Source organism: Phoca vitulina, unplaced genomic scaffold (assembly GCF_004348235.1).
Source record: "Phoca vitulina isolate PV1807 unplaced genomic scaffold, GSC_HSeal_1.0 scaffold83, whole genome shotgun sequence".
Classification (NCBI taxonomy): Eukaryota; Metazoa; Chordata; class Mammalia; order Carnivora; family Phocidae; genus Phoca; species Phoca vitulina.
This window is the reverse complement of record NW_022589786.1, coordinates 5398801-5412800: the sequence shown is the minus strand read 5'-3', so window position 1 is coordinate 5412800 and position 14000 is coordinate 5398801.

Sequence of the window (14000 nt, the reverse complement as noted above, 5' to 3'; positions counted from 1 at the left end):
AAGAAAGTATTCAAAGACAAGAAAACCACATTGATTTAGGATATGTCAAAGGGACATAGAAGCCAACTGAAAGAGCTTTCAATTGACAAAGCAAAATGAGTTCAACCAACAAAATACAGTATTAGATTATAACCCCAAATAAAAGGAAATACAGGCATGCCTCAGTGGTAGTTCAGGTTTGGTTACAGACAACAGCAATAAGGTAACTATTGCAATAAAGCAATATTTGTTTTCCCAGTGCATATAAAAGTTGTTTATACTATGTTGTAGTCTATTAAATGTACAGTAGCATTTTGTATAAAGAAACAATGTATATATATTAATTTAAAATACTTTATTGCTAAAAAATATTAACCATCATCTGAGCTTTCAGTGAGTCCTAATCTTTCTGCCGATGAAGGGTTTTGCCTTGATGTTAATGGCTGCTGACTGATCAGGGTGGTGGTTGCAAAAGGCTGAGGTGGTTGTGGCAATTTTAAAAATGAGATAATAATTAAGACAATGAGACAAAATGAGGTTATTTCATGGATTTATAGAAGACAATGAGACAAAATGAGACATTAATTTTCCTGCATCAGTCACCTCTTCCTTTCATGAACAATTTCTCTATAGTGTGATGCTATTTAATAGCATTTTACCCACAGGAGGACTTCTTTTGAAATTGGAGTTAACCCTCTGAAACCCTGCCACTGCTTTATCAACAAAGTTGATATAATATTCTTATTTATTTATTTACTTATTTTTATTAAACTTTTTATTTTAACTTCATTTAGTTAACCTACAGTGTTATATTAGTTTCAGGTGTACAATACAGTGATTCAGTAATTCCATACATTGCTCAGTGCTCATCATGATGACTGTACTCTTAATTCCCTTCACCTATTTCACCCATCAATCAGTTTGTTCTCTAAGAATCTATTTTTTGGTTTGTCTTATTTTTTTTTCATTTGTTTGTTTTGCTTCTTAAATTCCACATATGAGTGAGATCATATAGTATTTGTCTTTATCTGACTTAGCATTATACTCTTTAGTTCCATCCATCATTTTATGGATTATATACATACATATATAGCTATACATATATATGTGTGTGTGTATAACATATATAAATAACATATATATATATATATATATATATATATATATATATATATATAATCACATCTTCTTTATTCATTCATCTTTCAATGGATACCTGGACTGCTTCCATAGTTTGGCTATTATGAGTAATACTGCAGTAAATATAGGGGTGGATATATCCTTTTGAGTTAGTGTTTTTGTATTTTTTTATTATGTTAGTCACCATACAGTACATCATTAGTTTTTGATGTAGTGTTCAATGATTCATTATTTGTGTATAATACCCAGTGCTCATTACAACACATGCCCTCCTTAATACCCATCAGCCGGCTACCCCATCCTCCCATCCCCCTCCCCTCTGAAACCCTCAGATTGTTTCCCGGAGTCCATAGTCTCTCATGATTTGTCTCCCCCTCTCATTTCTCTCCCCTCAGTTTTTCCTTCCTTCCCCTAATGTCCTCCATGCTATTCCTTATGTTCCACATGAGTGAAACCTTATGGTAATTGTCTTTCTCTGCTTGACTTATTTCACTTAGCATAATCCCCTCCATTTCCATCCATGTTGATGCAAATGGTGGATGTTCATCCTTTCTGATGGCTGAGTAATATTCCATTGTATATACGGACCCCATCTTCTTTATCCATTCATCTGTTGAAGGGCATTGCCATTCCTTCCATAGTTTGGCTATTGTGGACATTGCTGCTATGAACATTGGGGTGCATGTGCCCCTTTTTTTCACTACATCTGTATCTTTGGGGTAAATACCCAGTAGTGCAACTGCTGAGTTATAGGGTAGCTCTATTCTCAAATTTTTGAGGAACCTCCATACTGTTTTCCAGAGTGGCTGTACCAACTTGCATTCCTACCAACAGTGTAAGAGGGTTCCCTTTTCTCCACAACCTTGCCAACATTTGTTTCCTGTCTTGTTAATTTATGCCATTGTAACTGGTGTAAGGTGGTATCTCAATGTGGTTTTGATTTGAATTTCCCTGATGGCTAATGATGATGAACATTTTTTCATATGTCTGTTAGCCATTTGGTATGTCTTCTTTGGAGAAGTGTCTGTTCATGTCTTCTGCCCATTTTTTGACTTATTTGTTTTTTGGGTGTGGAGTTTGAGAAGTTCTTTATAGATCTTGGATATCAGCCCTTTATCTGTAATGTCCATGGGCTGCCTCTTAGTTTTGTTGACTGTTTCCTTTGCTGTGCAGAAGCATTTTATCTCAAAGTCCCAAAGGTTCATTTTTGCTTTTGTTTTCCTTGCCTTTGGAGACATGTCAGGAAAGAAGTTGCTGTGGCCGATGTTGAAGTGGTTACTGCCTATGTTCTCCTCTGGGATTTTGATGGATTCCTGTCTCACATTGAGGTCTTTCATCCATTTGGAGTTTATCTTTGTGTATGGTGTAAGAGAATGGTCATGTTTTGTTCTTCTGTATGTGGCGGTCCAATTTTCCCAGCACCATTTATTGAAGAGACTGTCTTTTTTCCATTGGATATTTTTTCCTGCTTTGTTGAAGATTAGTTGACCATAGAGTTAAGGGTCCATTTCTGGGCTCTCTATTCTGTTCCATTAGTCTATGTGTCTGTTTTTGTGCCAGTACCATGCTGTCTTGGTGTTCACAGCTTTGTAATATAGCATGAAGTCAGGCAACATGATGCCCTCAGCTTTGGTTTTCTTTTTCAACATTCCCTTGGCAATTTGGGGCCTTTTCTGGTTCCATACAAATTTTAGGATTGTTTGTCCCAGATCTTTGAAAAATGCCAATGGTATTTTAATACGGATGGTGTTGAAAGTGTAGATTGCTCTGGGCAGCACAGACATCTTAACAATGTTTATTCTTCCAATCCATGAGCATGGAATGTTTTTCCATCTTTTTGTGTCTTACTCAATTTCTTTCATAAGTGTTCTGTAGTTTCTAGAGTATAGATTCTTTACCTCTTTGGTTAGGTTTATTCCTAGGTATCTTATGGTTTTTGGTGATATTGTAAATGGAATCAATGCCCTAATTTCTCTTTCTATAGTTACATTGTTAGTGTATAGAAAAGCAACTGATATCTGTGCATTGATTTTTGTATCCTGCCACATTACTGAATTGCTATATGAGTTCTAGTAATTTGGGGGTGGAGTCTTTTGGGTTTTCCACATAAAGTATCATGTCATCTGTGAAGAGAGAGAGAGTTTGACTTCTTCTTTGCCAATTTGAATACATTTTATTTCTTTTTGTTGTCTGATTGCTGATGCTAGGATTTCTAGTACTATGTTGAACAATAGTGGTGAGAGTGGGCATCCTTGTCGTTTCTGATCTTAAGGGAAAAGCTCTCAGCTTTTCCCCATTGAGAATGATATTTGCTGTGGGCTTTTCCTAGATGGTTTTTATGAAATTGAGGAATGTTCCCTCTATCCCTACACTCTGGAGAGTTTTAATCAGGAAAGGATGCTGTATTTTGTCAAATGCTTTTTCTGCACCAACTGAGAGGATCATATGGTTCTTGTCTTTTCTTTTATTAATGTGCTCTATCACGTTGATTGATTTGCGAATGTTGAACCACCCTTGCATCCCAGGAATAAATCCCACCTGGTCATGATGGATACTCCTTTTAATGTACTGTTGGATCCTATTGGCTAGTATTTTGGTGAGTATTTTGGCATCCTTGTTCATGAAGGGTATTGGTCTGTAATTCTCCTTTTTGATGGGGTCTTTGCCTGGTTTGGGGATCAAGGTAATGTGCTGGCCTCATAGAAGGACTTTGGAAGTTTTCCTTCTGTTTCTGTTTTTTTATATTAATTTTTTTTCAGATTTTTTATTTTATTTATTTGACAGAGAGAGAGAGAGACAGCAAGAGAGGGAACACAAGCAGGGGGAGTGGGAGAGGGAGAAGCAGGCTTCCTGCGGAGCAGGGAGCCTGATGTGGGGCTCGATTCCAGGACCCTGGGATCATGACCTGAGCCAAAAGCAGCCACTTAACCAACTGAGCCACCCAGGTGCCCCTGTTTCTATTTTTTAAAACAGCTTCAGAAGAATAGGTATTATTTCTTCTTTAAATGTTTGGTACAATTCCCCTGGGAATCCATCTAGCCCTGGGATTCTTGTTTTCTGGAAGGTTTTTGATTACTGCTTCAATCTTGTTACTGGGTATTGGTCTGTTCAGATTGTCTATTTCTTCCTGTTTCAGTCTTGGTAGTTTATAAGTAAGTTTCCAGGAAAGCATCCATTTCTTTCAGGTTGCTTAATTCATTGGCATATAGTTGCTGATAATAATTTCTAATAATTGTTTCCATTTCCTTGGTGTTAGTCATGATCTCTCCCCTTTCATTCATGATTTTATTAACTTGGGTCCTTTTTTCTTTTGGATAAGTCTAGCCAGAGGTTTATCTAATTCTTTCAAAGAACCAGCTTCTAGTTTCATTGATCAGCTCTACTGTTTTTCTGGTTTCTATTTCATTGATCTCTGCTCTAATCTTTATTATTTCTCTCCTCCTGCTTGGTTTAGGTATTTGCTGTTCTTTCTCTAGCTCCTTTAGGTGTAAGGTTAGCTTGTGCATTCGGGATTTTTCTACTTTTTTGAGTGAGACTTGGATGGCTATGTATTTCCCCCTTAGAACCACCTTTGCAGTATCCCATAGGTTTTGGACCAATGTGTTTTCATTCTCATTGGTTTCCATGAATTGTTTAAGTTCTTCTTTAATTTCCTGGTTGACCCATTCATTCTTTAGCAGGATGATTCTTTATTTTGGTTAACAGTTGGCTTATGTAGTTAGCTGCTCCCATGTTGGGGTCATATTTATAAGTGTTAGATCTTCTTGGTGGATAGACCCTTTAAGTATGATATAGTGTACCTCTCCATCTCTTACTATAGTCTTTAGCTTAAAATCTAATTTGTCTGATGTGAGAATTGCTACCCCAGCTTTCTTTTGAGAAAGAAAGAATTTGCATGATAAGTGGTTCTCTATCCCCTCACTTTCAATCTGGAGGTATCTTTTTTTTTTTTTTTTTTTTAAGATTTTATTTATTTGACTGAGACATAGTGAGAGGGAACACAAGCAGGGGGAGTGGGAGAGGGAGAAGCAGGCTTCCCGCCGAGGAAGGAGCCCGATGCGGGGTTTGATCCCAGGACCCTGGGATCATGACCTGAGCCGAAGGCAGATGCTTAATGACTGAGCCACCCAGGCACCCCAATCTGGAGGTATCTTTAGGTTCAAAATGAGTCTCTTGTAGACAGCATATGGATGGGTCCTGTCTTTTTATCCAATCTGCAACCCTGTGTCATTTCATGGGAGCATTTAGGCCATTCACATTGAGAGTGACTATTGAAAGATATGATTTTAGTGCCATCATATTGCCTGTGAAGTCCGTTTCTATAGATTGTCTCTGTAAATTTCTGGTCTATATTACTCTTGGGGTCTTTCTTCTTTTATAGAATCCCCCTTAATATTTCTTGCAGGGCCAGCTTTGTGGTCACATATTCTTTCAGTTTCTGTCAGTCTTGGTAGTTCCTTGGCTCTCCATCCATTCTGAATGACAGCCTTGTTGGATATAGTATCCTTGGCTTTATGTTCTTCTCATTTAGTACCCTGAATATGTCTTGCCAGCCTTTTCTGGCTTGCCAGGTCTCTGTGGACAAGTCTGACATTATTCTGATGTTCCTCCCTCCATACATAAGAAATCTCTTCCCCATAGCTGCTCTCAGGATGGCTTCCTTGGTTCTAAGATTTGCAAGTTTTATTATTACATGCCAGGGCATTGGTCTGTTCTTAGTGATCTTGGGAGGGGTCCTCTCTGCCTCTTAGACACAAATGTTTGTTTCATTCCCCAGATTAGGGAAGTTCTCAGCTACGATTTGCTTAAATATACCTTCTAGTCCTCTCTCTCTGCCCCCTCAGGGATCCCAGTAATTCTGACATTGGAACATTTCATGGCGTCAATGATCTAAGTCTGATCTCATGGGCTTCTAGCTGTTTATCCCAGGCCTCCTTGGCTTCCTTCCTATCATTTTATCTTCTAGCTCACTAATTCATTCTTCTGCCTCATTTACCCTGGCTGTCAGGGTATCCAGTTTAGACTGCATCTCATTCATAGCATTTTTAAGTTTGGCCTGATTAGATCTCATTTCTGCCCTTAGAGATTCTATATTGTCACTAAATTTTTTATCAAGCCTAGATATCAACTTCATAATTCCTACTCTGAAGTCTATCTCTGGCATCTTGCTTATATCCATATCCATTAGGTCTGTGGCAGAGGTCACAGTCTCTGGTTCTTTTCTTTTTTGGGAGTTCCTCCTCTTAGTCCTTCTGTTGAGGGGTGGTTGAAGGAATGTACGAAGTCCAGAGTACTAACCATGACCCAAGTAAGAAGCACCTGTTTTATGGGGACCCTAGGGCTGACATCCTCTTGTTTTTCCAGCCTGTCTTCTGGGGAAGGGGCCTGCTGCACTGTTACTCAGGCAACCCTGCTTGGGTAGAGTTGCCCTGCCCCCTGTCTGGGGCGTGGGCTCAGTGGAAACCAGCTTTTGGAGCTTTTGTTCTCTGGTGGCTTTCCGTGTCTCTTCCAGGAATCAGAGCAAAAATGGCCACACCCAAACCTCTGACCCAGAGTGGAGAAACTGTAGTCTGCTCTTCACTGAGGTGAAGTCCTGGAGAGGACACACAGTCTCCGTTTCTGTATGCACTACTAAAAACCGCAGCCTCCCGCAGTGGTGCATGCACACAGCAACTCCCCCAGAGGTCGACCCCAGGGCTGAGGGTGTCTCTGCCCTTTGTGCTTCTAAAACTTGAGAGCCACCCCAGGTTCACCTGTGCACACCCGCAGCTCCTGGATCCTGTCTGGAGGCTGCACTAAAGCTCTTTCCCAGTCTCTACCACTCTGTAAGTTTTCCCCCCAGTTCCCGGAGCAGAATGCTCTTGCATTCCGGTGTTGTATCACTTTCCAGGTGCCAGCTTATGAAGGCTTCCTCCCCCATCTGTTTATCTTCCAATATCTGCCCTCTGCCCACAGATTCACAACTCTGCCCTTCATACCTCACGACCGGCAGGGTGTTTCTGTTTGTAGAGATCCAGATGTATATTCTTCATCTCAGGCTGATTTCATAGGTGTTCAGAATGGTTTGGTAGATATCCAGCTAAATTCAGGGGACTGGTTAAAACAGGGTCCCCTACTCCTCTGCCATCTTGCCGCTACCTCCTAGTGTTTTTGTATTCTTTGGGTAAATACCCATTAGTGCATTTACTGGATCATAAGATAGTTCTATTTTTAATTTTTGAGGAATTTCCATACTGTTTTCCAGAGTGGCTGCACCGCTCTACATTCCCACCAACAGTGCAAGAGAGGGGTTCACCTTTCTCCACATCCTCACCAACACCTGTTGTTTCTTGTGTTTTTGATTGTAGTGATTCTGACAGGTGTGAGGTGATATCTCATAGATTTTGGTTTACATTTCCCTGATGACGAGTGATGTTGAGCATCTTTCCATGTATGTGTTGGCTCTCTGGATGTCTTCTGCTTATTTTTAAATTGGGTTGTTTTTTGGGTGTTGAGTTATATAACAACTTTATATATTAACCCTTTATTGGATATGTCATTTGTAAATATCTTCTCCCATTTCATAGGTTGCCTTCTAGTTTTGTTGATTCCTTTGCTATGCAAAAGCTTTTTATTTTGATGTAGTCCCAATAACTTATTTCTGCTTTTATTTCCTTTGCCTCGGGAAACATATCTAGAAAAATGTTGCTATGACCAGTGTCAGAGAAATTACTGCCTGTGTTGTCTTCTAGGGTTTTTATAGTTTTAGGTCTTACATTTAGGTCTTTAATCCATTTTGAGTATTTTTGTGTATGCTGTAAGAAAGTGGTCCAATTTCATTATTTTGCTTATAGCTATCCAGTTTTCCCAACACTGTTGAAGAGACTTTTTCCTTTGCATATTCTTGCCTCTTGTCAAACATTAATTGACCATATAATAATGGGTTGTTTCTGAGCTTTCTATTATATTCTATTGATTTATGTGTCTATTTTTGTGCCAATACCATACTGTTTTTCTTACTAAAGCTTTGCAATATAACTTGAAACCTGGAATTGTGATACTTCCAGCTTTATCTTTCTTTTACAATATTGCTTTGGCTATTTGAGGTCTTTTGTTCCAGTTCTGTAAAAAATGCTGTAGGTATTGATAGGGATTACATTAAATCTGTATATTGCTTTGAGTAACATAGACATTGTAACAACAGTTCTTCCAACCAATGAGTGTGGCATAACTTTCCATCTGTTTGTGTCATCTTTAATTTCTTTCATCAATGTTTTATAGTTTTCAGAGTACAGGCCATTCACTAAGTATTTTTTTATTTTTGGTGCAGTTATAAATGGGATTGTTTTCTTAATTTCTCTGTTGCTTCATTGTTAGTATACGGAAATGCAATGGATTTCTCTACATTGATTTTTATATCCTGAAACCTTACTGAATTCGTTTATCAATTCTAGTAGTTTTTTTCATGGAGTCTTTAATGTTTTCTATATATAGTATCTTTCTTCCTTACTAATTTGGATGCATTTATTCCTTTTTATTATCTGATTGCTATGGCTAGGATTTTGAAAACTATATTGAATAAAAGTGGTGAGAGTGGACATCCTTGTATTGTTTCTAATCTTAGAAAGGTCTGTGTTTCACCACTGAGGATGATTTCAGTCATGGGTTTGTCATATATGGCCTTTATTATGTGGTGGTATGTGCCCTCTAAGTGTACTTTGTTGAGGGTTTTTATCACGAATGGATGTTGCACTCTTTCAAATGCTTTTTCTGCATCTGTTGAAATGTTCATATGGTTCTTATCCTTTCTCTTGTTGATACCATGTATCACATTGACTGATTTGTGAATATTGACCTACCCCTTGCATCCTGGTAGTAAATCCTCCTTGATCATGGTTAATGATTTTTTTAATGTATTTTTGGGTTTGGTTTGCTAATATTTTGTTGAGGATTTTGTTTCTATGTTCATCAGAGATACTAGCATGAAGCTAATGCAGGCCTCATAGAATGAATTTGGCAGTTTTCCTTCCTCTTCTATTTTTGGGAAAAGTTTGAGAACAATAGGTGTTAACTCTTCTTTAAATGTTCAGTAGAATTTGCTTCTGAAGCCATCCAGTCCTGGACTTCTGTTTTTTGGGAGTTTTCTGATTCAATTTTGTTGCTGGTACTCAGTCTATTCAAATTTTCTATTTCTTCCTGATACATATTTGGGTGGTTATGTTTCTAGAAATTCATCCTTTGTGTTGTCCAACTTGCATATAATTTTTTGGTGTCAGTTCTTTCTCCTCCTCCATTACTTTTTTTTTTAAATTTTATTTTGTCATGTTGTTAGTCACCATACATCACCAGTTTTCGATGCAGTGATCCATGATTTATTGTTTTCGTACAACACCCAGTGCTCCATGCAGTATGTTCATTGCTTTTTTTAAGATTTATTTATTCATTTTAGAGAGGGAAGAAGAGCACAAATGGGAAAGGGAGAAAGAATCTCAAGCAGACTCTGCACTGAGCCTGATGCAGGGCTCGATCTCACAACCCTGAGATCATGACCAAGTCCAATACTCAACCAACAGCACCACTCAAGCACCCCAGCTCCTTTTTGTGTAAGGTTAGGTTGTTTATTGAGACTTTTCTTGTTCCTTGATGCAGGCCTGTGTTGTTATAAACTCACCCCTTAGAACACCTCTGTTGTATGCTCAGAGATTTTAGTCCACTGTGTTTTCATTTTCATTTGTCTGCATGTATTTTTTGATTTAATCTTTGATTTCTTAGTTAACCCATTCATTGTTTAGTGCCCTGTTATTTAACCTCCATGTATTTGTGCTCTTTCCAGATATTTTCTTGTGGTTAACTTCTAGTTTCATAGGGTTGTGGTCAGAAAAGATACATGGTATGATTGATTGAAATCTTTTTGAATTTGTTGAGGCCTAATTGTTTTTGTGGCCTAATATGTGATCTATTCTGAAGAATGTTCAATTTTTATGTTCATAGTACATCTTTAGTTTTTGATGTTGTGTTCAGTGATTCATTAGATGCATATAACACCCAGTGCTCATCACAACACATTCCCTCCTTAATGCCCATCACCCACCCCCTCCCTCTGTAAGCCTCAGTTTGTTTCCCAGAGTCCAGACACACTCATGGTTTATCTCCCTCTCTGATTTCTTCCCATTCAGTTTTCCCTATGATACTCTGTGCTTCCACATATGAGTGAAACCATATGATAATTGTGTTTCCATATGATAATTGTGTTTCTCTGCTTGACTTATTTCACTTTTAGCATAATACCCTCCAGTTCCATCCAGGTTGATGCAAATGGTGACAATGCCTGACTTCAGGCTATATTACAAAGCTATGATCATCAAGACAACATGGTATTGGCACAAAAACAGAAACATAGCCCAATGGAACAGAATAGAGAGCCCAGAAATGGACCCTCAACTCTATGGTCAACTAATCTTCGACAAAGCAGGAAAAAATATCCAATGGAAAAAAGACAGTCTCTTCAATTAATGGTGCTGGGAAAATGGGACAGCCACATACAGAAGAACGAAGCACGACCATTCTCTTACACCATACACAAAGATAAACTCAAAATGGATGAAAGACCTCAATGTGAAACAGGAGTCCATCAAAATCCTGGAGGAGAACATAGGCAGTAACCTCTTCAACATTGGCCACAGCAACTTCTTTCAAGATACATCTCCAAAGGCTAGTGAAACAAAAGCAAAAATGAACTTTTGGGACTTCATCAAGATAAAAAGCTTCTGCACAGCAAAGCAAACAGTCAACAAAACTAAGAGGCAGCCCACAGAATGGGAGAAGATATTTGCAAATGACATCACAGATAAAGGGCTGGTGTCCAAGATCTATAAAGAACTTCTCAAACTCAACATCCAAAAAACAAATAATCAATCACATCAAAAAAAGGTCAGAAGACATGCAAATGGCTAACAGGTGATGAAAAAAATGTTAAACATCATTAGCCATCAGGGAAATACAAATCTAAACCACATTGAGATACCACCTTACACCAGTTAGAATGGCATAAACTAACGAGACAGGAAACAACAAATGTTGGCGAGGTTGTGGAGAAAGGGGAACCCTCTTACACTGTTGGTGGGAATGAAAGCTGGTACAGCCACTCTGGAAACAGTATGGAGGTTCTTCAAAAAGTTAAAAATAGAGCTACCCAGCAGGGGAGGAGCAAGATGGCAGAGGAGTAGGAAACCTGGATTTCATCTGCTCCCAGGAATTCAGCTGGATAGGGATCAAACCATTCAGAACACCTATGAACTCAACAGGAGATCGAAGAAAAGAATAGCAACAACTCTGAACAGAAAAGCAACCACTTTCTGGAAGGTAGGACATGCAGAGAAGTGAATCCGAGGCGATATTCGGGAGGATAGACAGCAGGGGAGGGGGGCCTCCATCAGCCGCTACTGACAAGTGATAGAGCAGCAGAGACAAAATCGGAACTTTTAGAAGTCTGCTCCGCTGAGGGACGTCGCTACAGTGGCTAAGCCGGGGATGGAACACTCACTGGGACAGTGCGGTCTCAGGACCCTTGGGGTCACAGAAAGACTGGGGGTGCCTGAGTGCGTCAGAGCTCGGAAGCCGGCTGCAAAGACGGAGCAGAGGAGTGGGCTCTCAGCTCAAATTGCCATAAACCATGATATGTGGCACAGCTGGGCCCCTGCTCTTCCAGCAGGGAGACTCCCCTTCCTCCCCTGGGAGGAGTGGCATGGGAGCGCACCACAGGGATATGCTGGGTTTGGAGATTCCACATGGGGTCTGGTGCCAGAGATAGAAATGCTTGGTCACAGGCCAGGTGAGCACAGAGTGCGGCTGGAGACCAGGGAGACAGGAGTGACTGACTGCTTTTCTCTAAGGAATGGGACCCCGAGTTCTCGGCTCCTCTGGGGCAGAGACTGGGAGGCTGCCATTTTCACTCTCATCTTCCAAAGCTCTACAGAAAGCTTGCAGGGAACAAAAGCTCCCGAGAGCAAACCCGAGCAGATTACTTAGCCAGGACCCGGCAAGGGTGGGGCAATTCTGCCTCCGGCAGACATTTGGGAACCAAGCAACAGGCCCCTACCCCAGAAGATCAGCAAGAACAGCCAGCCAAGACCAAGTTTACTGATCAATGAGAACAGCAGAACTCCAGCCCTAGGGGAATACTGCACATAGAATTCATGGCTTTTTTACCATGATTCTTTCTTTAGTCTTTCAAAGTTAATTTATTTTTGAATTTTTCTTTTTCCCTTTTTCAAACATCTTATCAATCCCTTTTTTAAAAAATCTTTTATTTCATTTTTAGAATCATATTCTATCCCTTCATAGTAGTTACTCTTATTTTTGGTATATATATATATATATATATATATATATATAAGTTGCGCTCTGTTTAAAATTCTGGGATACAGTTTCTTCTAACAGATCAAAAATATAACCTAAATCTCTAGTGTGTTCTAGTCTCCTGCCTGATCACATTCTCTCCCCCCTTTTTTTAAAATCAACTTCTTTCAACCAACTTATCAATTCCTTTTATAAAATCTTATAATTTTCATCTTTACAGTCATATTCCATCCCTTCATCATTTTAACCCTTATTTTTGTACATATATAAGTTTTTCTTTAAAATTTTGGGAGGCACTTTCTTCTAACAGACCAAAATACACCCAAAATCTAGTGTGACACTGATCTATGCACCAGCCTGATCATATTTGATCATATTCTGTTTTGTTTGTTTTTATCTTTTTCTTTTTTTTTTTCTTTCTTTTCCCCTGGTTTCAGATCTTTTCTGATTTGTTTAGAGTATATTTTCTGGTGACGTTGTTACCCTGTTACCATTTTGTTCTCTCATTCATCTATTCTCCTCTGGACAAAATGACAAGACAGAAAAAAATCACCTCAACAAAAAGAACGAGAAGCAGTACCGACTGCCAGGGACCTAATCAATATGGACATTAGTAAGATGTTGGAACTAGCGTTCAGAATGTTGATTTTAAAGATACTAGCTGGGCTTGAAAAAAGCATGGAAGTTATTAGAGAAACCCTAGGCAAAATTAAACAAGGCAAAATCAAAAAGCCTATTAATGAGGTGCAATCAAAAATGGAGGCTCTAACTGCTAGGATAAATGAGGCAGGAGAGAGAATTAGTGATGTAGAAGACCAAATGATGGAGAATAAAGCAGCTGAGAAAAAGAGACCTAAACAACTACTGAATCACAAGGGCAGAATTTGAGAGATAAGTGATACCATAAAACGAAACAACATTAGAATAATTGGGATCCCAGAAGAAGAAGAAAGAGAGAGAGGGGCAGAAGGTATATTGGAACAAATTATAGCAGAGAACTTCCCTAATTTGGGGAAGGAATCAGGAGGCACACAGACTGCCTCTCAAATCAATAAAAATAGGTCAACACCCCGACATCTAATAGTAAAACTTACAAGTCTCAGAGACAAAGAGAAAATCCTGAAAGCAGCTTGGGAGAAGAGATATGTAACCTACAATGGTAGAAACATTAGATTGGCAGTAGTCCTATCCACAGAGACCTGGCAGGCCTGAAAGGACTGGCATGATAGATATATTCAGAGCACTAAATGAGAAAAACATGCAGCCAAGAATACTATATCCAGCTAGGCTGTCAATGAAAATAGAAGGAGAGACAAAAAGCTTCCAGGACAACAAAAACTAAAGGAATTTGCAAACATGAAACCAGCCCTACAGGGATTGTTGAAAGGGGTCCACTAAACAAAGAGAGAGCCTAAAAGTAACATAGACCAGAAAGGAACACAGACAATATACAGTAACAGTCACCTTACAGGCAATACAATGGCACTAAATTCATATCTTTCAATAGTTACCCTGAATGTAAATGGGCTGAATGCCCCAATCAA